At 38.3% G+C, this 25,015-nt stretch overlaps 1 pseudogene; it reads right to left on the minus strand.

Annotated features, from left to right (window-relative positions):
* Positions 1–1,376: 1,376 nt before the first annotated feature.
* LOC120881553 lies at positions 1,377–25,015 on the minus strand (annotated as a pseudogene).

Below are 25,015 nucleotides of genomic sequence, written 5' to 3' on the forward strand. Positions count from 1 at the left end.
AAATTATAGGCAAATTCCACATAAGGTTATAAATGAAAAACTCTTAAAATGTCTGCCAGATGAATCCAACCAATGAGGTAGTTTTTCTAAAAACTGCATCAGAGGGACTGATGGCAGTCCAGTGGTTAAGATTCTGTGCCCTCAATGCAGAGGCTGGGGGTTCAGTCCCTGGCTGGGAAACTAAAATGTTGTGTGGTGTGGCCAAACTTTTTTTAAAAATTGCATCATGACTAAGTCAAGTTGAATTTGTTCCAGGAATTATAGAAAAAGCAAAGAAAAGAGAAAATCATCCCACTGAATGCAGAGGTTATTTCAATAAATTGTCCACAAATTTATGATTTAAAAATTCTTAGCAAAATGGAAATAAAAGAAATTTTCTTAGTCTTATAACAGATGTCTACAAAAAACTATAGTGAGCTTCATGCTATGTAGCAAAATGTTAGAAACACTGATATTGAATCAGGAACAAAGAAAAGAAGTTGATTATTATCTCAATGCATTCACCACTCACTAGAGATCATGGCTGATGAAGTAAGATAAGAAACAATTAAAATAAGGATTGTAAAGGAAAAAATAAAATTTTCATTATTTACAGGTGATGTGGTTATATTAGAAAATCCATGAAAATCTAAAGACAAATGACTAAAAATAATATGAGCAAGATTCAAGAATCAAGATAAATAAAAAAATAAGTAAATGTATCTATAAATAAGGAAAAATAGACAAAATATACTATAAAATGTAAGGGATAAATTACATCAAAATAGGTACATCATAGTTATATGTAATCTATTATTATATAAACTTTTACAGAAGCACTTAAAAGAAGATTTAAATAAAGAAGTAGGCATGGATGGGAAGACACAAAATGATTAAGATGTCAAGTTCATTCAAAGTAATCTATGAATACATTGCAACCCCATCAAAACTCCAATAGAAGTTTCCATAGAATTTGATTTACTGATCTTTTTTTTTTAATCTTCTTTCAGTTTATTCAAAATCAAAATTGAAGATGAGATGTATGAAGGTGAGATGTATGGAAAAAGTAACATGGATATTTACATTACCATATGTAAAACAGATGGTCAATGGGAAACTCAAACAGGGGCTCTGTGTCAACCTAGAGGGGTGGAATGGGGCGGAGGGAGATGGGAGGGAAGTTCACGAGGGAGGGGATATGTGTATGCCTATGGCTGATTCATGTTGAGGTTTCACAGAAAACAACAAAATTCTGTAAAGCAATTATCCTTCAATAAAAAAAATAAATTAACTAAAAAACCCCAAATCTTTCAATTTATTCAAAGTAAAAACAAACTTAGAATTATGAAAATATAATTTTCATAATAAAAAGGCTTGCAAGTTGTTTTTCTAAGTTTTTAAAGCTCATCTCCATCCCTCAATAAAGTATACTTATATTCACTGGGTGCTTTGGAAGGAGCTCTCAAGTGGACTGCTTACTACATCTTGGACTTCCTATCCTGAGGCTGTATCAGTTGGGTCAGGACCATGATGGAATTCTCTGTGTAGTTTTCTAGAATGTAAGTCAAATATGAACTGCTTGAATTTTTCAGGAATTACTACATCACTGAAGTCTGCAAACACACACATATGCCTAAAGCTGTCAATAACTATCACAAGGCAATCTGCTGAAGTTTTCTGTATGTGCAAAAGACAATGTTTAAATGTGTCACCATCAGAGTGTGTAAAATTTTATTGTACCTTTTTCACTTATTAATTGTTGGCCTACTTCATTCTGGAACATTTCTAAACTTTCTGTATCTTCTTTCATACAGTGGAACCATATGAGAAAAGGCAGTCCTTCCTCTGTCAATCCCTCTCCATTTTCAAATGCTATTTCTCAGACAAGAGGAACACATTTATCTTGAATTCAATTATAAATCTTATCAAAATTTGTCATAGATTCCAAGTACAACATATTTGGAGCAGAAAGCCCTGATGGTTTGTAGATTATGTTGTCTCCATTGTATCTTTCTGGTTCTGAAACCACCCCAAATGCAGCTAGCTAGGAAGGCACAATCATCGTGCAAAATATTTGCTACTCTTTCAAAAACTCTATAGTTTTCTGAATCTTTTTGCTCTAAATATCTAATGATATTTCTTTTGCTGCGGACAAGAGCGGTGATTTCTGCTAAGTCATGAAGTTCTTGAAGGGGTTACTTTTTTGTTGCCTGATGTAATCTGCAACTTCTTTCACTTATCACTACCCCTGTATCCTCTCTTCATCATCATCCCATTATGCAACGATTTGAAGATTGTGTATTTGCTTATCCTGTATCTCTGGGCTATATCAGCATGCTGATCACAATCAACTTTGGCAAACACTATTTGATTTGCATTTGTATATTCTTCCTTAATGACATTGGAAGCTTCCTCAAAAATTGTGTGCAACAATCTGCTTTTTTACCACTTTTTGTTCCACAGAACCATGGAAGCATGCAAGTAATACCTCGTTTGTCTTGGTTTCTGAGACAGACAAGAGCAAAGCTCTAGACTAGCAATATTCCATGGCACTTTCTGACAGTTTTCTTTAGCTCCAATACTTGAATATTTTTCTAAGATAATTTTTTTCCTTGTTTTTCATTGTTTTCTTCTTTTTTGTATTACTTTAGTAATGTTCATGTCTACAAACTCAGGTGACTAAAAATTAGGTTCATTAAAGTATAATGTTCAAGGTATCACATAATGAGAAAATCCCAGAATTAGAGGAATCAGAGATCTTGATCACAATATCATCATAGGAATCAAAGCAGTTAGAATTGCACTGTAATATTTATGAGAACTCAACCAAGACCCGAGATCCACAGCATTACATAAGAAACTTCTCCAAAGTCCCATTTTTGTCCCTCTCCTCTTGAGTGGAGTAATTGGAAGGCTACTGAGAATCCACTAAAGACCATGATTTTATTTTGACTAAGATAATAAAGAGCCATCCTAATGGAAACTGGCCAAGGGCTTTGCCAGTTTCTTTAGGACTAGTTCTGACATCTGGCCATGTCAGCATGTCACACAATAAGACTCCTTAAAAATATAAAACCAAAAAAGAAGGTAACCAATTCATAATAAAGATTTATTAAGTTATTGAAAGGTACAAGCTACCTTACTCATTCCACTTAAGACTGAAAATTTAACATCAGTTTGACATTTCAAGGCTCTATTCTCCTCTTCCTTCAAGAAGACTTCTCTGATTCTGCAATGAGAAGAAATTTTCTTCTTTTCAGAAATCTACAGCTGTACTTCTCATATTTAATGGGCATATATGAATCAGCCAGGTACACTGCTAAAGTGCCAGTTCTCAATCAGTAGGCCTAAGGTGAAGACACTGGAAGAAGCAAGATCTACAACCAACTTCTACAAATACCTTAAGGGCACCTATCACTCTCACTTTGGAATTCTAATTATTTACACATACACCTTCTCCCCACAACACTGAATTATAAATTCCTTGGAAATATGACTTTTGTTGTTTAGTTTCTAAGTCGTGTCGAATTCTTTCACAATCCCATGGACTGTAGCCTACCAAGCTCCTCTGTCCATGGAATTTCCCAGGCAAGAATGCTAGAGTATGTTGCCATTTCCTTCTCCATGACCTACTGATCTTAAAATTCATATTTTTCAAGTGGTAGTGTTTTCTTGTCACTGTTTTCTAATTTTTCTACATATAGTTCATTTTGATCAGAGAATGTTCAATGTATCATTTCTGCCAGCTTCAACTGAATTTTACTGTCCCACCTAACCTCACATGGTATCTTTCATACCTGCATGTGTTACACTTGGCACCCCTTCTTCATACATTTTTGTTGTAGGTTACAGTGTGTATACTGATTTCTTTTTGTACTGGTTAATTTGAGATGATTTCTGAAAGAAGGAGGCAATAAAATCTTTACTTCAGTGTTCTTCAAATCTTTCATGTTTTAATGTTGACTCTTTTTGTTATATGTGTTAGGAGGTACAAGGAATATAATTTTGCACAGATTGTGAATAAAATAAAAACCATTGAAGTATTATCTCCTTTAAATATACACAGTTCCTATTTTTCTTTGACCTCATATATCCATTCCATATCCCCAGTATTTTTATCCTAATATATTTTTATACTTGAATGTCTATAATTAAGTCACATTAAAATACATATGTAAATTGAAATTAACTTTAATTTCACCACATTAACAAATTGAAAAACAAAAGCCATATGATTATCTCAATAGATGCAGAGAAGGCCTTTGACAAAATTCAACATCCATTTGTGATAAAAACTCTTCAGAAAGCAGGAATAGAAGGAACATACCTCAACATAATAAAAGCTATACATGACAAACCCACAGCAAACATTATCCTCAATGGTGAAAAATTGAAAGCATTTCCCCTAAAGTCAGGAACAAGACAAGGGTGCCCACTTTCACCACTACTATTCAACATAGTTCTGGAAGTTTTGGCCACTGCAATTAGAGCAGAAAAAGAAATAAAAGGAATCCAAATTGGAAAAGAAGTAAAACTCTCACTGTTTGCAGATGACATGATCCTCTACACAGAAGATCCTAAAGACTCCACCAGAAAATTACTAGAGCTAATCAATGAATATAGTAAAGTTGCAGGATATAAAATCAACACTCAGAAATCCCTTGCATTCTTATACACTAATAATGAGAAAGTAGAAAAAGAAATTAAGGAAACAATTCCATTCACCATTGCAACGAAAAGAATAAAATACTTAGGAATATATCTACCTAAAAAAACTGAAGACCTATATATCAAAAACTATAAAACACTGATGAAAGAAATCAAAGAGGACACTAATAGATGAAGAAATATACCATGTTCATGGATTGGAAGAATCAATATAGTGAAAATGAGTATACTACCCAAAGCAATCTACAGATTCAATGCAATCCCTATCAAGCTACCACGGTATTTTTCACAGAACTAGAACAAATAATTTCAAGGTTTGTATGGAAATACAAAAAGCTCGAATAGCCAAAGCAATCTTGAGAAAGAAGAATGGAACTGGAGGAATCAACTTGCCTGACTTCAGGCTCTACTACAAAGCCACAGTCATCAAGACAGTATGGTACTGGCACAAAGACAGAAATATAGATCAATGGAACAAAATAGAAAGCCCAGAGATAAATCCACAAACATATGGACACCTTATCTTCAACAAAGGAGGCAAGAATATACAATGGAGTGAAGACAATCTCTTTAACAAGTGGTGCTGAGAAAACTGGTCAACCACTTGTGAAAGAATGAAACTAGATCACTTTCTAACACCACACACAAAAATAAACTCAAAATGGATTAAAGATCTAAATGTAAGACCAGAAACTATAAAACTCCTAGAGGAGAACATAGGCAAAACAGTCTCTGACATAAATCACAGCAGGATCCTCTATGATCCACCTCCCAGAATACTGGAAAGAAAAGCAAAAATAAACAAATGGGATCTAATTAAAATTAAAAGCTTCTGCACAACAAAGGAAACTATAAGTAAGGTGAAAAGACAGCCTTCTGAATGGGAGAAAACAATAGCAAATGAAGCAACTGACAAACAACTAATCTCAACAATATACAAGCAACTTATGCAGCTCAACTCCAGAAAAATAAACGACCCAATCAAAAAATGGGCCAAAGAACTAAATAGACATTTCTCCAAAGAAGACATACGGATGACTAACAAACACATGAAAAGATTCTCAACATCACTCATTATCAGAGAAATGCAAATCAAGACCACAGTGAGGTACCATTTCACACCAGTCACAATGGCTACGATCCAAAAGTCTACAAGCAATAAATGCTGGAGTGGGTGTGGGGAAAAGGGAACCCTCCTACACTGTTGGTGGGAATGCAAACTAGTACAGCCACTATGGAGAACAGTGTGGAGATTCCTTAAAAAATTGCAAATAAAGCTGCCTTATGACCCAGCAATCCCACTGCTGGGCATACACACTGAGGAAACCAGAATGGAAGGAGACACATGTACCCCAATGTTCATTGCAGCACTGTTTATAATAGCCAGGACATGGAAACAACCTAGATGTCCATCAGCAGATGAATGGATAAGAAAGCTGTGGTACATATACACAATGGAGTATTAGTCAGCCATTAAAAAGAATACATTTGAATCAGTTCTAATGAGATGGATGAAACTGGAGCCGATTATACAGAGTGAAGTAAGCCAGAAAGAAAAACACCAATACAGTATACTGACACATATATATGGAATTTAGAAAGATGGTAATGATGACCCTGTATGCGAGACAGCAAAAGAGACACAGATGTATAGAATGGACTTTTGGACTCTGAGGGAGAGGGAGAGGGTGGGTGATTTGGGAGAATGGCATTGAAACATGTATACTATCATGTAAGAAATGAAGTGCCAGTCTAAGTTCAATACAGGATACAGGATGCTTGGGGCTGGTGCATGGGGATGATCCAGAGAGATGATATGGGGTGGGAGGTGGGAGGGGGATTCAGGATTGGGAGCTTGTATACACCCGTGATGGATTCATGTCAATGTATGGCAAAACCAATACAGTATTGTAAAGTAAAATAAAGTAAAAATAAAATTTAAAAATAAATAAATAAATAAAAATAAAAATTTTCTATTGGCACACAATTTTAAAAAGAATATAAAATGTTTAACTATTTTATTAAATATTATTAACTATTTTATTAAATAATTATTAATTATTCATCATTTTATTTATAACATTAAATAAAATATTTACTATTTATTAAGCCATTAAATTTCTTCAACCTAAAAATAAAATTTTATTGCAAATTCATTTCTAAATGCATTGGATGAGTATAGGTTCTCCATTAACTTAGGTATCTCTTAACTGATAGGCCTTTCTGATAGAATTAGACAACGTTCAGCATCAATTCTATCCCTCTTTTACATTTTTGTATGCCTGAGGGCTAGGAAACTTTGTTCACATAAGCAAGTATTAAAAGGAGTTTGGTATAGCAAAGTCACTCTATGCCCTGAACTCCTTTCAAATCATATGCCCTAATCACTTAGTCATATTTCATAAAAAAATATGTTTAATGATCTATCAGTGGGCAAGTTTATTAAACCTTCTAATATCTTTACTCAGGCTGATCTATTTCAGGAGAGAATCTATAAGGAGAGGATATGGAAATAGATATAGAGTACCTCTGTATTCCCAGGGGTCTATTTACCCCAACTCAAAAATTTTGTTCAACCATTTTACAACTGGAAATTTCGGTAATATAATTTTTTATTTTAAAAAATGGAAAAACTTGAAGCAAAAGTTTAACATTTGTTAATACTGGATATGGTATATGGTTGTGTCTCTTCTAGTACTCTGTACACTTTTCTCTGAATTTAAACTGTTTCATGTAACATAACTCATTTCATCTTGACAATGGTTAAAAGAACCTAATGAGAATATTTTGCTCAAGTTTGAGTACAAGTCCACCCATTAACTAGCACATCTGATTCCACTGTGGCGTGTAGTTGCTTTGACTTCTCAGACTTCACTGTGAAGTTCAAAATGTACTTTTTAAAAACAACCATTTAAAATAACTATTCTCAAATCCACTGAGAAAGTGTGTAGAGAATGTGGAGGCTTATTAAGTTTGAAAGCCCCAAATATGGCTGATGGGTGTTTTTGTTTAACCAGCCTCCACCACCACCCCATCACCACTCACCATAACCACAACCACACACACTGAAAATTTGCTGTGTAGCAGGATCCTTGAGAACAGGATTATAGCCAAAGTTTGATAACCAGGATATCTGGCCTTGGGAACTGATGAGGTTGGGATAGAAGAACAATTCTGAGCCTGGACTGGGAGGGGGGAGGTGTTGGGAGAGAATGGATACATGTATATATATGGCTCAGTCCCTTTGCTCTTCAACTGAAATGATCATATCATTAATTGGCTATAGCTTAATATAAAATTATTAATAGCAGCAGTAACATTCCTTCTCCTTCACCCTATTTATTAAAATTTGAAGCCATATAAAGTAAGATGAAAACAAAACAAAACAAAAAAGAACCACTCTGAAACTACCTGGCCTGAAAGAGCTAGCATAAATGATAAATACTAACTTTGACTACACAGCTTAGATGGCCCAAAGCCAAGAAGTGCTCATTGAGTAGTACAACACCAAGGTCTATGACTGCTAAGTCGCTTCAGTCGTGTCCGACTCTGTGTGACCCCATAGATGGCAGCCCACCAGGCTCCTCTGTCTCTGGGATTCTCCAGGTAAGAATACTGGAGTGGGGTGCCATTGCCTTCTCCAATGCATGAAAGTGGAAAGTGAAAATTGAAAGTGAAGTCACTCAGTCGTGCCTGACTCTTAGCGACCCCATGGACTGCAGCCTCCCAGGCTCCTCCATCCATGGGACTTTCCAGGCAAGAGTACTGGAGTAGGGTGCCATTGCCTTCTCCGAAGGTCTATGAAGATCATTGCAAAAACAGTCTGTTAGATGAAAAGAAGTACAGACTGATAGGCTTGGTGACCTGAGTTTCCACCCTGGTTCTCCTAAAGTGTGCTAGCTTAGTGATCTTGAACACGTTCCTTAAGCTATGCAAAATCTAGTGTGATTGTATATAAACTCGGGGTTATAATAACTATCTGAAAGGACTGTTGTGAGAATTAAGTTAAATGAGATGATTTTATGTTATAGGTCCTGGTCAAACTTGCACAGAATAAGCATTCACTCAAAGCATGTTCTTCTATCATTTTCTTTCTTTTTTTTAAATTTATTTATTTTTTATTTTACTTTACAATTCTGCATTGGTTTACATTTTTATATGATTTTAAGTATAGGAGGTAGAGAAGAATAAACAGATAAACACATAAATGATAGCTTGCCATTGGGAAGTGTATGAGTACTAGGTAGACACTGGTATGCAAGTTTGGGGTAGTGCCCTGGTTAAAGAGCTCTGGTGTTCAACTGTCTGTGTATAATTTCTGGCTCTGCCATGTTCTACATACATAAACATAGACAAATCACTTCACCTCTCTGTGCTTAGTCTCTCAGCTATAATAGCACTGCTATAGACTGAATGTGTCCCCCTAAAATTCATATGTTGAAACTTAATTCCCAGTGTGATGATGTTAGGAGGTGGGGCCTTTGGGAGGTGATTAGGTCTTAAGAATGGAGTCTTCTTGATCAGGACTGGTGCTCTTACAAAAGAGACCCCAGAGAGCCCCCTAGGTCCTTCCACCATGTGAAGACACCACAAGAAGCTGGCCATTTATGAACCAGAAAGTATGCCCTCACCAGACACTGAATCTGCCAGCAACTTGATCTTTGATTTCCCAGACTCGAGAACTGTGAGAAACAAATTTTTCTTGTTTATAAACCACCCAGTCTAAAAGACAAGTGACTTCCTCATGGAATTGTTCAAAGGACTGAAAAGGGATAATCAATGAGATGCTTTAGCATTGTGATTGGCACATACTAAATAGTGTTTGCTATTTTACACAGAAACACACTCAACTTTATTCAAAGCCTTATTCCCAACAAACCTTGCCTCTATGACTTTCTAGTACAGTTGTTTCTTCAAAAAACTGCTAAATGAAGGCTTTAACTGACAACCAAGGTGAAGAATCATTCCTTTACAGCCTTCTTTCTCAAAGTATATTCTTCAGAGATCAGCAACATCAGTGTTACCTGGGAGCTTATTTAAAATGCACAATCTCAGGACTTGCTTGCTGGTCCAGTTGTTAAGATTTTGTCCCCTAGAACTATGTCCCCATAAAATGCAGGGGATGCAGGTTCAATCTCTGGTCTGGAAACTAAGATCTCACATGCTGTGTGGCATGGCTAATTTTTTTTTTTAATGCAGAATCTCAAACCTCACCCCAAATCTACTACATCAGAATCTGCATTTTAACAGGATGCCCAGGTGTTTCCAAAGCATGCCATAGATTGATAAGTGCTAATTTACATCTCCACCTAGTCACTTGGCTTCCCAGGTGGCACTAGTGGTAAAAAATCTGCCTGCCAATGCAGGAGATGTAATGGTCGTGGGTTCAATCCCTGGGTCAGGAAGATCCCCTGAAGGAGGGCATGGCAACCCACTCCAGTATTCTTGCCTGGAGAGTCCCATGGACAGAAGAACCTGGAGGGCTACAGTCCATAGCATCGCAAACAGTCGGATATGACTGAAAAGCTAATGCACACACATGCACAACCTAATTGGTGTGAAGTAGTATCTCATTATGGTTTTGATTTACATTTCCCTAATATAGCCCACCAGGCTCCTCTGTCCATGGAATGTTCCAGGCAAGAATACTGGAGTGGGTAGCCATTCCTTTCTCCAGAATAATAGTGACAATGAAGTGTTAGTGACTCAGTCATGTCTGACTCTTTGTGACCCCATGAACTGTAGCCTGCCTAGCTGCTCTTTCCATGGGATTCTCCAGGCAAGAATACTGGAGTGGGTAGCCACTCCCTTCTCCATGGGATTTTCCTGACTCAGGGATTGAACCTGGGTGATGAGTATCTGTTATATATTTGTCACCCACTTTTATATCTTCTTTGGAGAAATGTACATTCAGGTCCTTGCCAATTTTTTAGTTCTTTTGTTGTTGTTATTGAGCTGTATGAGTTTTTTTTTTAATTTATTAGAATATTGTTGTTGTTCAGTCGCTAGTCGTGTTTGACTCTTCGTGATCGCATGGTCTGCAGCATGCCAGGCTTCCCTGTCCCTCACCATCTCCCAGAGTTAGCTCAAGTTCATGTCCATTGAATTGGTGATGTCATCCAACTGTCTCATCCTCTGTCACCTCTTCTGCCTTTGATCTTTCCCAGCATCAAGGTCTTTTCCAATGAATTGACTGTTTGCATCAGGTAGCCAAAGTATTGGAGCTTCAGGAGATTAGGATATTAATCCCTTATTAAATATTTGTTTTGCAAATATTTTCTCTGACATTGTGGGTTGCCTTTTTACTCTGTTCATAGTATTTCTTTGATGCACAGAAAACTTTAATTTTGATGAAGTTCAGTTTATCTATTCTTTTTTTGTTGCCTGTGCTTTTGGTGTCATATATAAGAAGTCACTCCCAAATCCATTTTTATGAAGGCTTCTTCTATGCTTCATTCTAAGAGTCTCATAATTTTAGTTCTTATATTTAGGTCTTTGATCCTCTTTGTGCTAATCTTTGCATATGATATGAGGTAAGAATCCAACTTCAATCTTTTATTAATACATACACATATCCATTTTCCCCAGGATCACTTGTTAAAAGACTCCTTTTCCCATTGAATGATCTTGGCATCCTTATGAAAAATCAATTGATCTTAGTTATATGGATTTATTTCTAGACTCTCAGTTCTATTCCATTAATCTATGTATCTATCCTTATTCCTTTATTGAAGGAATTTTTTTTTCTTTTAATAGTTTTGGCTGCGCTGGGTCTTTATTGCTGTGCCCCGGCTTTCTCTAGTTGTGGTAAGGGGGTGGGGCTACTCTTCATTGTGGTGCACAGGCTTCTCATTGCAGTGATCTTGCTTGTGGAGCATAGCTCTAGGTATGCAGGCTTCAGTAGTTGCAGTGTGTGGGCTCAGTAGTGGTAGAACATGGACTCAGTAGTTGCAGCTTGTAGGCTCTAGAGTGTGGGTTCAGTAGTTGTGGCACATGGGCCTAGCTGCTCTGTGGCATGCGGAATCTTCCTGGACCAGGGATTGAACCCATGTCCCCTGCATTGGCAGGTAGACTCTCAACCACTAGACCACCAGGGAAGCTCCTACCAACACTTTTTAAAATTACTGTATCTTTTCAGTCAAGTTTCGAAACAGAGAAGTGTGACTCCTTGCTATTGATTGAATACTTGTATCCTTCCAAAATCACATGATGACATCCTAACCTCTAGGGTGATGGTGCTTGGATGTGAAGTCTTTAGAAGGTGATCAGCTCATGAGAGCAGAGGTCTCATAAATGAGATTAGTGCCCATATAAAAGAAACCCAGAAGAGCTCCCTTGTCTCTTCTGCTATATGAGGACACACTGAGAAGATAGCCATATATGAACCAGAAAGCAGGTCCTCACCAGATGACAAATCTGTTGTGCTACATTCTGGGACTTCCTAGCCTTCAAAACTGTGAGAAATAAATTTCTGATGTTTATAAGCCATTCAGTATATATTATTTTGTTATAGCAGCCTGAATGGATGGAGACACTCTTTCAGATTTGTTTTGTGTCTTTAAAATTGTTTTTGAAAAAAAAATAAAAAAATAAAATTGTTTTTGGCTACTCAGAGTCCCTTGAAATTTTATATGAATTTTAGGATCAACTTTTCCATTTATGTAAAAATAAGGGGGGTATTTCACATCTGGCTTGATGGACATGAGTTTGAGCAAGCTTCAGGAGTTGGTCATAGACAGGAAATCTGGCATATGGCAGTCCATGGGGTCACAAAGAGTTGGACACGACTGAGTGACTGAACTGAAGGGGGCTATTGTGATATTGACAGGAATTGCACTGAATCTTTAGATCAATTTAGGGAATACTGCTGCTGCTGCTAAGTCGCTTCAGTCGTGTCCAACTCTGTGCGACCCCATAGACGGCAGCCCATCAGGCTCCTCCATCCCTGGGATTCTCCAGGCAAGAACGCTGGAGTGGGTTGCCATTTCCTTCTCCAATGCATGAAAGTGTAAAGTGAAAAGGAAGTCACTCAGTCGTGTCCGACTCTTAGCGACCCCACGGACTGCAGCCCATCAGGGTCCTCCGTCCATGGGAGTTTCCAGGCAAGAGTACTGGAGTGGGGTGCCAGTGCCTTCTCCGTTAGGGAGTATTAGATAATGATAATACTAAATCTTCAAGTTCATGTACACAAGGTATTTTTCCATTTATTTAACTCTAATTTCTTTCAGCAATGTTTGTAATTTTCAGTGTATAATCTTGCACCACCTAGGTTAAATTTCTTGCTATTGTGAATGAAACTGTTTACTTTAAATTGCCTTATGAATAATTTATTACTAGCATATAAAGTTACAATTGATCATTTTATGTTGAACTTATATTCTGAAAATTTTCTGAATTTGTTTATTAGCACTAATAGTTTTTATGGATGCTCTAGAAATTCTATATATAATATCATGGAATTTCTATATATACAATCATTTCATCTGAAAATAGAGATAGTTCTACTTCATTTCAATTTGGATATCTTTTCTTTATTTTTCTTGCTTAATTGTTGTGGCTAGAACTTCCTATACAATGTTGAATAGAATTGGGGAAAGCAAGTTGCATGTCTTGTTCCTGATCTTACAGAGAGAGTTTTCAGTCTTTCACCATTAAATATGATGTTCACTGTGAGTTTTTTATAAATGCACTATATCATGTTGAGGAAGTGCCCATCTATTTCTAATTTGTTGAATATTCTTATCATAAATAGGGAAATCTAATTTTATCAAATGCTTTTTTCTGCCTCAGTTGAGATAATCATATGAATTTTCTCCCCCTTCATTCTGTTAGTATGGTATATTAAATTATGAATTGAATCATTTCCCCCTCAAAAAAAAAAATATGTTAAAGCCCAAACCCTCAGTGTGACTGTATCTGAAGATAGGGTCTTTAAGCAGGTAATCAGATTAAATGAAGTAATAAGGATAGGGTGTTATTCCAATAGGACTGGTATGCCTACAAGAAGAGGAAGAGACACTAGGAGTGCATAAGCATAGAGGAAATGCCATGTGAAGACACAGCAAGAAGGAAGCAAGGGAGAAGGCTCACTAGAAACCAACCAGCACCTTGATCTTGGACTTTCAGCCTCTGTATCCGAGAAAATAAATTTCTGTTATTTAAGCCACCGAGGCTGTAGCATTCTGTTAAGGCAGTCTTAGTAGACTAATACATATTGACTATTCTTTTCCTTAATGTCGAACTCCTTGCATTCTTTAGACAAATCTCAGCTGCTCATGGTTTAGAGTCCCCTTAATATACTGCTGGATTTGGTTGTTAGTAATTTGTTGATGATGTTTACATTCATATTTGTAATGGATATCCATCTGTAGTTTTTTTTGCTTGTGAGGTCTTTGTCTGGCCTTGATAGGAGAATGCTGGTTTCAAAGAATAAATTAGGGAACAATCCCTCTAAAATTACATATTTTGGAAGAGTTTCAGAAGAATTTATGTTAGTGCCTTTTAAAATATTTTGTAGAATTCATCTGGTCCTAGGTTTTCTTTGTGAAGAGGTTTTTGATTACTGATTCAATCTCAGTTTGTTATGAGTCTACTTAGATTTTCTATTTCTTCTTGAGTCAGGTTTAATAGTTTGTTTCTAGGACTTTATCCATTTCATCTAGAATATCTAATTTTTTGGTTTACAATTGTTCACAGTACTATCTTACAATATTTTTTATTTCTGTAGGTCTGTAGTAATGTCAACTTCATTTCTGATTTTAATAATTTGAATCTTCTTTTTGTGTTTCTTGGCTCCTGAAGAACCAACTTTGGGTTTTATTGATTCTATTGCTTTTCTCTTGTGTACTTTGAAAATTTTCTACTTTAAGCTCAATCCTTCCTTCTGCTACAGTAGAGTTTAGTTTTCTCTTTTTGTTTCCTTTATGGTACAAAGATATAGGTTATTGATTTAAGATCTTTCTTCTTTTGTAATGTAAGTGTTTATAGTCATAAATTTCCCTCTGAGCACTGCTTTCATTGCATCCCTTAAGTTTTGGTATAATATCATTTCACTTTCATTTACCTCCAATTGTTTTATAATTTCCCTTGTGATTTCCTTTGATCCATTGGTTGCTTAAGAGTGTGCTGTTTAATTTCCACATATTTGTGAACTTTTCAGATTTACTATTTTAATGATTTCTAGTTTATGTTGAGTTAGAGAAATTACTTTACAGGATTTCAATATTTTAAAATTTACTGAGACTTGTTTTGTAGCCTAATTTATGGCCTATTCTCCTAGATAGTGTTCCAAGTGCACATCAGAAAAATGTATAGTCTGTTGCTGTTGGATGCAGTGTCCGTTAGGTCTAGTTGGTGTATAACATTTCTTTATTGATCATCTCATTATTCTATTCATTTTTGAAAGTGAGGTATTTAAATCTTCAAATATTATGGAGAACTATCTATTCTATTTCATTTCTGTCAGTTTTTGGCTCCTATATTTTGGGGTTCTATTATTAGCTATGTATATATTTATATTATTGGATTTTCTTAATGGACTATTTTTTTTATCAACAAATAGTGTCATTCTTTGTCCCTTATAATGATTCTTTAATTAAAGTGACCCTTTTGTAAAGTGAATATAGCTGGATCATTTTCATTAAAAGTTTTTAATAAAATTTCAGAAAAAGTAAGGGGAAAGTACAGAGATTTCTCATATATCTCCTGCCTCACACATGCATATCTACCCTCATTATCAACATTCCCACCAGAGTGGTATATATGTTACAATTAATAAACCTACATTCACACATCATAATCACTCAAAGTTCATAGTTTATATTAGGGTTCATTCTTGGTGCTGTATATTCTATGGGCTTGGACAATTATATAATGACTTTCACCCAACTTTATCAAGTTGAAGAAGTTCCACTCCAGCTTATTAAGAGTTCAGTGTGGATTTGTCAAATGCTTTTTCTGCATTTATTGATATGATCATGTGATATTTTTCTTTTTTGTCTGTTGATAAGATAAATTACATTGATTTTCAAGTGTTGAATCAGCCTTGCACACCTGGGATAAATTCCATTAGTCATGGTGTATAATCTTTTTTATACATTGTTGGATTCAATTTGCTAATATTTTGATGAGGATTTTTCCATGTTCATGAGCGATATTGGTCTGCAGTTTTCTTGTAATGTCTTGTCTGGTTTTGATATTAGGGCAATGCTGCCCTCAAATGAGTTAAGATGTTTTCCCTCTGCTTCTATTCTCTGAGACTGTAAAGAATTGCTATAATTTCTTTTTTTAAATGATTGGTAGAATTCAGCAGTGAACCCAATCTGAGACCAATGCTTTCTATTTTGGAAGGATATTATTGATTCAGTTTCTTTACATACAGGCATATCTGTTGTCTGTTTCTTCTTGTGTGAGTTTTGGCAGATTGTGTCTTTCAAGGAATTGGTCTAGTTCATCTAGGTTATCAAACCTGTGGGCTTAGAGCTGTTCAAAGTCCTCCTTCATTATCATTTTCCATTGTTGTCTGAAAGGAGACATTATATGACTTAGTCTTTTAAATTTGTTAAGTTGTGTTTTATGGCCCAAATTGTAGCCTATCTTGGTGACTATTCCATGTTAGTTTGATAAGAAGGTGTATTCTGCTGTTGTTAGATGTAGTCTAGAGGTATCAGTTATATTCAGTTGACTGATGGGTATTGTTCAGTTCAAGTCTGTTCTTACTGATTTTCTGTCTGTTGGATCTATCCTTTTCTGAGAGAGGGATGTTGAAGTTTTCAACTATAATAGTAGATTTATCTATGTCTCTTGGCAGTTCTATTAGTTTTTGCCTCACATAGTTTGATGCTCTGTTGTTTTTCTTTTAACACTGGCTCTCTTCCTAGGCTACTGGTTTTCAAGGCCGCCACTGAGTTGGGGAGAGGAGGATGTAAGTAGGGAAAGATAAAACACAGCAAAGTCTTCTATTCTTATCAAAGTCCAGCTATTTTTCTTGAATAAAATTCTCCATGGATTTTTGAAGCTTTTGGTTAATTTCTAGAAAAAGTTGTGAACAAGTTGACTTTGATAAATTTGCCAGTGTTTTCCCTGCTTTCATGAAGGAATGATTTTTGGACATCCTTACTCCTCTATTCTGCAAGTGCTTCTCTCTATTGCTGTTTGGTTCTAGTCCCACACTATCTCTGTGGCTTTGGGCTACTCATGTCACTTCTCCAGGCTTTCTTCCTCTGTACAACATAGAGGGGTCTGTGAATGTGAAGGCCAGATAATCTTAAAATTTGAGATTAGGATGTAAGTTATCATTGATACATAAAATAGTATTGTTTCGTAGTTTAATGGTAAGCATTAAATAAACATTTCTTAGTGGTATATAAGAGAGCATCTTACTAGTATGGCATTTTAGATTCCATGAACTACATTAAGTTATTCACTTTCAGGCTTTGAAAGTGAAGTGAAAGTGAAAAAAGGTGCTTTAAGGCTCATTTAATTCATGGCCAGTTGATTCAAGCTTTAAGCCCTGGGTCCAGGGTATATTATTAGGCTTCTCAAACACCCCCTTCTTTATAAACCTGGGAAAAGGGGTAAACTTCAAACCTGTTGATTTTTAATCCTAGATCACTAAAACTGGCAGGAAGCCTAGAGATCAGTGTCCAACCTCCTCTGCAAAAGGATTTCTCAATGATCCAGAGACTTAGTGGCAGAGTGAAACTTAGAACCATGGTTCCTTGCTCTTCTCTACTAGGCTACGTCTCTTGCATCCCTTTGCTCTCAGCTTCACATTTATCTGCATATCATTTTTTCCCTATCATTCCATAGTCATGTTCCTTGCCTTAATGGGCAATTAGAATGGAGACAGCTACACATTTTAAAAATCATTAAATCATGTTTGTATTTTAAGTAATGTGATTTCCATTTGGACATGAGTAAAAATTCAAAGATAAGCCAGAGGCCCATTGCAAACCAGATTCTCCTTCCAGGCAGCAGCCAGATCACTGTTGGCAAGAAAGAGTGGGCTAGTGGCAGCCATTGTTAACCCTTTGTTGTTGTTTACTCGCTCAGTTGTGTCCAACTCTTTTGCAACCCCATGGACTGTAGCCTACCAGACTCCTCTGACCATGAGATTTCCCAGGCAAGAATACAGGAGTGGGTTGCTATTTCCTTCTCCAGGGAATCATCCCAGCTAAGGGATTGAACCCACATCTCCTGCATTCACAGCCAGATTCTTTAACACTGAGCCACCAGGGTAACACTGAGCCCTTAGTGGTAACCCAAATGTTTATAAGTCAATTGGGTCAGAAAATTAAAGTTTTAGCTTCTGCTCTGACAATATCTGGCTGGCTGTATGACCTAAGGTCTTGGTTGGTGGGGCAATACTTGGTCTGAGGTTTCTTAAGTGCAAATGGAATAATCTGGGAGGCAATATTTTTAGGAGAAGATGGATCAAAAGCTAAAGACACAAGATCGGGCAGGTTCAGGGTGGTATGGACATAGACTCAAAGGCTAAAGAGATAAGGATTAAAAACCTCAAAAAAGTATATACCCTTTGATGTAGAAATTCAGTTTCTAGGAATTTCTTCTTTGGAAATAATAAGATAAACATAAAAATGTGTGTATATAGGACTTCCCTGGTGGCTCAGTGGTAAAGTATCCACATGCCAATGTAGGAGACATGGGTTTGATCCTTGGGTAAGGAAGATCCCCTGGAGGAAATGGCAACCCACTCCAGGATTCTTGCCTGGGAAATCCCATGGACAAAAGACCTTGGTGGGCTACAGTCCATGGGGTCACAAAAGAGTTGGACACAACTTAGTGAATAACAACAACGTGTGTGTATATAAGGATAAATACAGAAACACTATTCATTACAGAGAAAAATTGGAAATAATTGAATATTCATGAACATATAGTTAAGTACATGATAGTTCCTCTTTACAGTAAAATGTTATGCAGACACTAAAAGTAAAAATGAAGTATTTGTGGTCATGGAAATCTTTCCACAATTGATCAAAAGGCAAGTTATAGTGTCTGAAATATAATTTCATGTGTATAAATTTAAAACACATGTGACTCTATATGCATAGGAAAAAAGACGAAAGCATGTTCAGTAAATGTTGAGTGGTTTCTTATGGTTGGTGCAGTTAATCCATTTTTTCTCAATTTTCTTGTCTATATTTTATATACCTTTTACAAAGAATATGGCATTTTTGACTAATTAAAAAGTTCAATGCTTAATAAAAAGCAAGAGAGACCATTTAAAATAGAAGAGGCTAGAGAATTCCCTGGTGGTCCAGTGGTTAGGACTTGGTGCTTTCACTGCCAGGGATCTGGGTTCAGTTCCTGGTCTGGGCACTAAGATCCTATAAGCTGCACAGCATGGTCAAAAAATAATAACAATAAATTAAAATCACTTTAAAAAATAAAGCAAAAGAGGCTAAGAAGCAGGGGAGACTATGGGAATGAAGCTGAAAGGATGGATCCTGGATGAAGCAGTGCTGACAGGGGAAAGGCAGAACTTTTCTTTGTGGTCAGAGCTGCTCTGACTTTCTGGAAGGCTCCTGTGGGGGGAATATAGGGGAGGGGTCCTGAGAATTGAAGGGCTTGTGTCCCAGAGCAAGGCATGTCTTTGGCCCACATATCCACACAACCCTCTAAACAACACCTAATCCAACTCTCCCACAAGTGCTCTGTAAATGTTTAATGACTGAATAATGATAAACAGATACACAGCTATTAGTCACTCATCAATGAACATGTTTTTTTAACATAACACAGCAGAGGCAAAAACTGCACGATTTCCAGCAAATCTCCAAGTTAATATTTCAGAAAAACACATTTATAATATTCTGATACTTTCAAATAAACGTATATACACAAAGAGATGACTCACCCTGTTATATTTCCATAACTTACACTGGGTTGGGGAGGAGATATGCCTCCAAGCCTACCATACTATAAAAGATTTATTGCATTAAAATTACTTCTCATTTTTATAAAATGATTAAACCCAAGCTTGCTTTAAAAGGATCTGGAGCAGTCAGCCTTAATCTAGTTCTCTTGCTGGTACTGACCAGCCAGGAGGTGTTGAACAGGTCATGTCCACCCCACCCCCTGAGGCCTCCATGTCTCCAACTATACAATCTACTAAAAACCTCCTCCATATCTAACAAAAAGTTCTCCACAGTGGATAAAAGTTACAATGAGCCCCTGTGTCACCTGTTAAAAATATAGATTCTTTGCATTCCCACCCAAAGCCCTGGCTCCATGAGGGTTTCTGGTATTGAATATGCATAACTCCCTCCCCTCAATGGGATGTTTCTGCTTGTGCTGACTCTCATGGGTCAGAGTCACCACTGAGAGGATTAAGAAGACAAGCTGATCTCCAGAGACCCATGAGGACTGGTGGTGGGAAAGGAAGACCTCTCTCTGCTTAGCAGTGACCTCCACACATTAGACTCCTCCTCAAACAATCTCCATCTAGTATATTCCACCAATTGGTGAGATGCTGAGGTTGATCAATGGGTTTGCACATTCATCCATTGGTGTTTACTGTTTTTAATCAGCTCTATATGGGGAGGAAATGATCTTGATCAAAGTTGTGCTGATTCCTTTGCAGGAGGGAGATGAGAGAAATAAAAGGATATATGTGGTGGATTCATGTCAATCTATGCCAAAACCAATACAGAATTGTAAAGTAAAAATTAAAAATAAATAAATAAATAAATAAATTTTTAAAAAAGGATATATGGACATGGAGAAAGGAGGTAATTCATTCACTGTATATCAGATTCCTCCTCATCAATGATTCTGCTTTTCTTGGCTTATTATGCATCCTTCCTTTCCATCTGTATTTTGGATATCCAGAAATTATTGCTTTCCTCTATATTAGTTAAGGTCAGTAAAGCTAGCCTCTGTAACTCAAAATTCAGTAGCAAAACGAAAAAAGCGTTGTTTGCCATCCATGTCATAACCCAGTGCAAGTGTTCCTGGTCAGGCAGCTCTCTCCTTGTCATCCTGGATCCAGGCTCCTCTCATACTCAGAGCTGTTGTTGTTTTAGTCATGAAGTCATGTCCGACTCTTTGTGACCGTCCATGGGATTTTCCAGGCAAGAATAGTGGAGTAGGTTGCCATTTCCTTCTCCAGGAGATCTTCCCAACTGAGGGATCGAACTTGTGTCTCCCATATTGCAAGTGGATTCTTTACCATTGAGCCACCTGGGAAGCCCAATGCTTAGAGTTCTCTCCATCAATCTGATTGAGATATGGGAAAGGGATTGAGGATTACCTGGAGCTGTTCTGGGCTAACTGGACAAAGTACACATCATTTACATTTGTTTTGTGTGGAATAGTCACATGGCCACACCTTATTGCAGGGGAGCCTAGGAACGACAGTTGAACTAAATGCCTAAGAAGAGTAGAACATGAATATTGGTGAGTTCTAGGGGTCTCTGCAACATCCTCCAAGGTCAAGTCCTCCATTCTTTGATTTTCAATTAGGAATGCAAATCCCTAAGTCATTACAATAAATCTGGAGATAAGAAAAGACAAAAGGAAAATAAGTGGGTTTCCTGAAACTGACCACGACATGACTAACACCTTCTCCAAATAATCTAAAGGGAATAGCTGGCTCACAAATTAGAGGTTACTTGAATGAAGACAGAACTCTACTGATGGAAAGGATCTGCTTTCTGACAATGAAGCACTCAACGGCTGAGTCACGTAATTAGAGGTGAATGACAGGTGACACAAGCCACACACACTGCCTCTCAGCCTATAAATTATGCTGCTATTAGGGGAAGTTACAACGAATGTGGCCAATGGGAGATGTGCAATGGGAAAAGGTGCAGAACTGCACATATGTTTGCAGACAGATTTCTAGACTTTGGGAGGCAGTGAGTTGAATGGAAATAGAGCAGCCTCTGGAGTCAGACAGTTTAGTTTGAAGGCCAGGACATGTCATTTACCAAGTCTGTGGCCTTGGGAGAAGATCTCAGCTTCTGTTAAGTCTTGGTTTTCTCATCACTAAGATGAGTATAATAATGATACCTTCCTCACAGAGCTCCTGGGAAAGGTAAATAGTTAATTTAAAATTTATTGGCATGAAATTTGGCACAGAGAAGATGCCCAAGAGAGGGTCTCTTTAAAAAAAAATATTGGCAAGCAATTTGTCACTGTGAGGCATGCTGCTCTAGCCTGTCCTCTACTCTCAGATATCCCTCCAGACAAAGGAGAAAGGGGAGGGAATGAGAACAGAGAGCTAGAGGGACTTGCATGGGGGACTGGCAGGCCACAGCAAGGCTGTTAGTGAGTGAAGTGGAGGAGCCTTTGTGGGTAATATTAGTACCTATGCCCCAGGATTGTTTTGAGTGTTACATGACATAATACTTTCATGCTTAGCCCAGTGCTTGGCACATAACATCAACCTGAGTACTCACATTATTTATTTTTCTTCTGAACAAAAGGAAGTGGTACCTACCAGCTGGGTAGGGAGAAAGGGAGAAGAAATTGTCATGTTCCTTTGGGTGGTCTCCATCTTCTCTGTAATGTACAGGGTGGGGTGGGGGTGCAATAGGGGTCTTGGGGGAGTCAGAAAGGCCTGGCATTGCTGCCATCATGAACACTGTCTTCCTCAGTCCAGCCTCAGAGGGGAATGTCTGAAGACAGGATGAGATCATGCCTGGAAAGTTCTTTGTGCTCCAGAGGAGAAAGATGTCCTGTACATTTAAGTCGCTATTATTTGCAGAGCCAAATGCCAGGCTTTGAAATGCAGCCAGCCTCTCTTCAATATCTAGTTATGTTTCCACAGCACAGGATGAAAAAAACCAACTGTTTATATGCAGTAGTATTTCTGGTAACTGAACTTACTAGTTTAAAAGGCAATATTTACCAAGCTCACAAAATAGCATGCTTTCTGTCCACAAAGACCTGTTTTAATTAAAGCTCTACCTTTAAAATTCATTAAAGTAATCAGTTTTAAGAGATTAGGAGCCCACATATTAGATTTCAACCTGGGAGTGCCACATATTCCCTTCCACAGGTGCAGGAGGCCATGATTTCAACAACTGTGAAGATCTCTCCTTCACTGGATTTCAGTTTTATTTAAAGGCACTGGCTGCCTGGCCTTGGGAATTTGTCTTTTTTATTAGGCATGAGCGGCTCAGTCGCCTACTAGGTGGATCACCTCATTATTCTCGTCACCTGGGCAGAGTCATGACTCAAAAGCCAGCTCTCCCAGAGCAGACGGGATGGGCTGGGGAAGGGGACTGTGGAGAGATGAAAAGACACCATGTTCCCTGGCCACAAAGCGGCTCGGCTTTTACACCCTAGCCTCCTGGCTGTTCAGAGGAAGAGGGTTGGCTGGAAGAGCTCAGTGGGCACAGCTCAGAGGTGTAAGGCTACATCACTAACTACAACCACCACACATGTAATTGCTACAACACATGGAGCACTTCCTCTGCGCTAGGTCTGCACAGCTTGTGTTTTGAGCCTCTTGGCAACCCTATGAGATGGGCGCTCACATCATCTTCCTTTCACACATGAGGACACTGAGGCTCAGGGAGGACAGGTCCCTGGCCAAAGCCCACGTGGAGAGGAAGTGACAGGAAAGCAGCATAGGCAGAAAATGATTGGCCTTGGACCTCCATTGGGGCCACTTCCTTTTTTTAACTTATTTATTTTTAATTGAAGGGTAATTGCTTTACAATATTGCTTTGGTTTCTGCCATATATCAACATGAGTTAGCTGCATAAGTCCCCTCCCTCTTGAACCTCCCTCCCACCTCTCACGCTTGGGGCCTGTTTTTAGAGGTGAGCTCTGTGATGTCGTTTCCCTGAGGTTTGGTTTGCTCGTGTATAAAGGATGGCCTCTCTCTGACAGTGTGATGGCAAGGATTCTATGTGGAGACACGAGGATGGTATTCAGCACATGTCCTGGCACGGAGGACACACACAACACAGGGTAGCAATTCCTGCCAGGAGACTGTAAAATGCGACGCTGGCCACTGTTGGAGAGAGTCAGCTCCCCTGGCAAGGTTGTCCCTTGACAACCTCCCAGCAACCCCGAGTGGGAGAATGAAGGCAGGACAAGTGGCTTGCCAAGGGAAGAGGGGACCTCCGTCAGCTTGTGTGTGTGTGGGTGGGAAGGAGGGGGGCGGGTGAGGCAGAACTGTGAGTGCAGGGCCAGGGCAGCAGATGACTATCAACCCCACTCCTCGCAGCAGGAGTGGAGCTGAGGTTCATGCAAGGTACCATGGCAGGGATCTCGGGGACAGGCTGACTGCACAGAATAATGAGACCCAGGAGGTGACAACTGGCCCTGAAAGGGACTCAGTTCAGCCACTTCTCCCTGGAAAACAAGCTGTTGCTGCCAGATGGAAACACTAAGAAAGGCCCTTGACGACACTCTTGTCCAACCTCTTCACTGTCCACCTGGGGACACCAAGGCCCCATGAGCAGGAGTCTATTTTATGTCCAGAGAACAAGTGTCTACACTGGAGTTCAAGATGACACTGCTATATGACCCTGACAAAATTATCTAATCTTGTTAGGCCTCAATTTTCTCACCTATAAAAGATCACGTATTGCACAGAGTTTTTCAAGGCTGAAATTAAAGAATGCCCAAAAAACTCTCAGCAGTGCTTGGCATGCCCTCTAAGCTGGCTCAGGAATTGCCAGGCAATCCAGTGGTTAAGACTGTGTGCTTCCAATGCAGGAAGCACAGGTTTGATCCCTGGTCAGGGAACTAAGATCCCACAAGCTGTGCAGCATGGTCAAAGAACACGTGTATACCTGTGGTGGATTCATGTTGATGTATGGCAAAACCAATACAATATTGTAAAGTAATTAACTTCCAATTAAAATAAATAAACTTATATTAAAAAATAAAATAAATAAACATAAATAAATAAATAAATAAATAAAAATAAGCTGGCTTGTACCAGGTCCTGTGACAGTAGGTCCTCCCTACTAGTGCTCCCTCAGTCATGTCAGACTCTTTGTGACCCCATGGACCATGGCCCCCCAGGATCCTCTGTCCCTAGGGTTTCCCAGGCAAGAATACTGGAGTGGGTAGCCATTCTCTTCACCAGAAGATCTTCCTAACCCAGGGATTGAACCTGCGTCTCCTGCATTGCAGGCGATTCTTTACCTGCTGAGCCATCGGGGCCTGGTGGTACGAACACTCTCACTAATGCTCTATTCTGGAGGACTCTGGAAAATGGCAGTCTTGTTTCACTTTTCCTGCTCCAAAAGCCCCCAGGAATCCTCTCCAGGGGGATCTTCCTCACCAGCTGTGGCTTGTCCTGCAGAGATGACTGAGCCAGACCTGCCACAGGCTTGGCATTTGGCAGCAGGTCCAGGTGTCCCTGAGGTGAGGCCAT

The sequence above is a fragment of the Oryx dammah genome, unplaced genomic scaffold (genome assembly GCF_014754425.2).
Source record: "Oryx dammah isolate SB20612 unplaced genomic scaffold, SCBI_Odam_1.1 HiC_scaffold_23, whole genome shotgun sequence".
NCBI classification, from domain to species: domain Eukaryota; kingdom Metazoa; phylum Chordata; class Mammalia; order Artiodactyla; family Bovidae; genus Oryx; species Oryx dammah.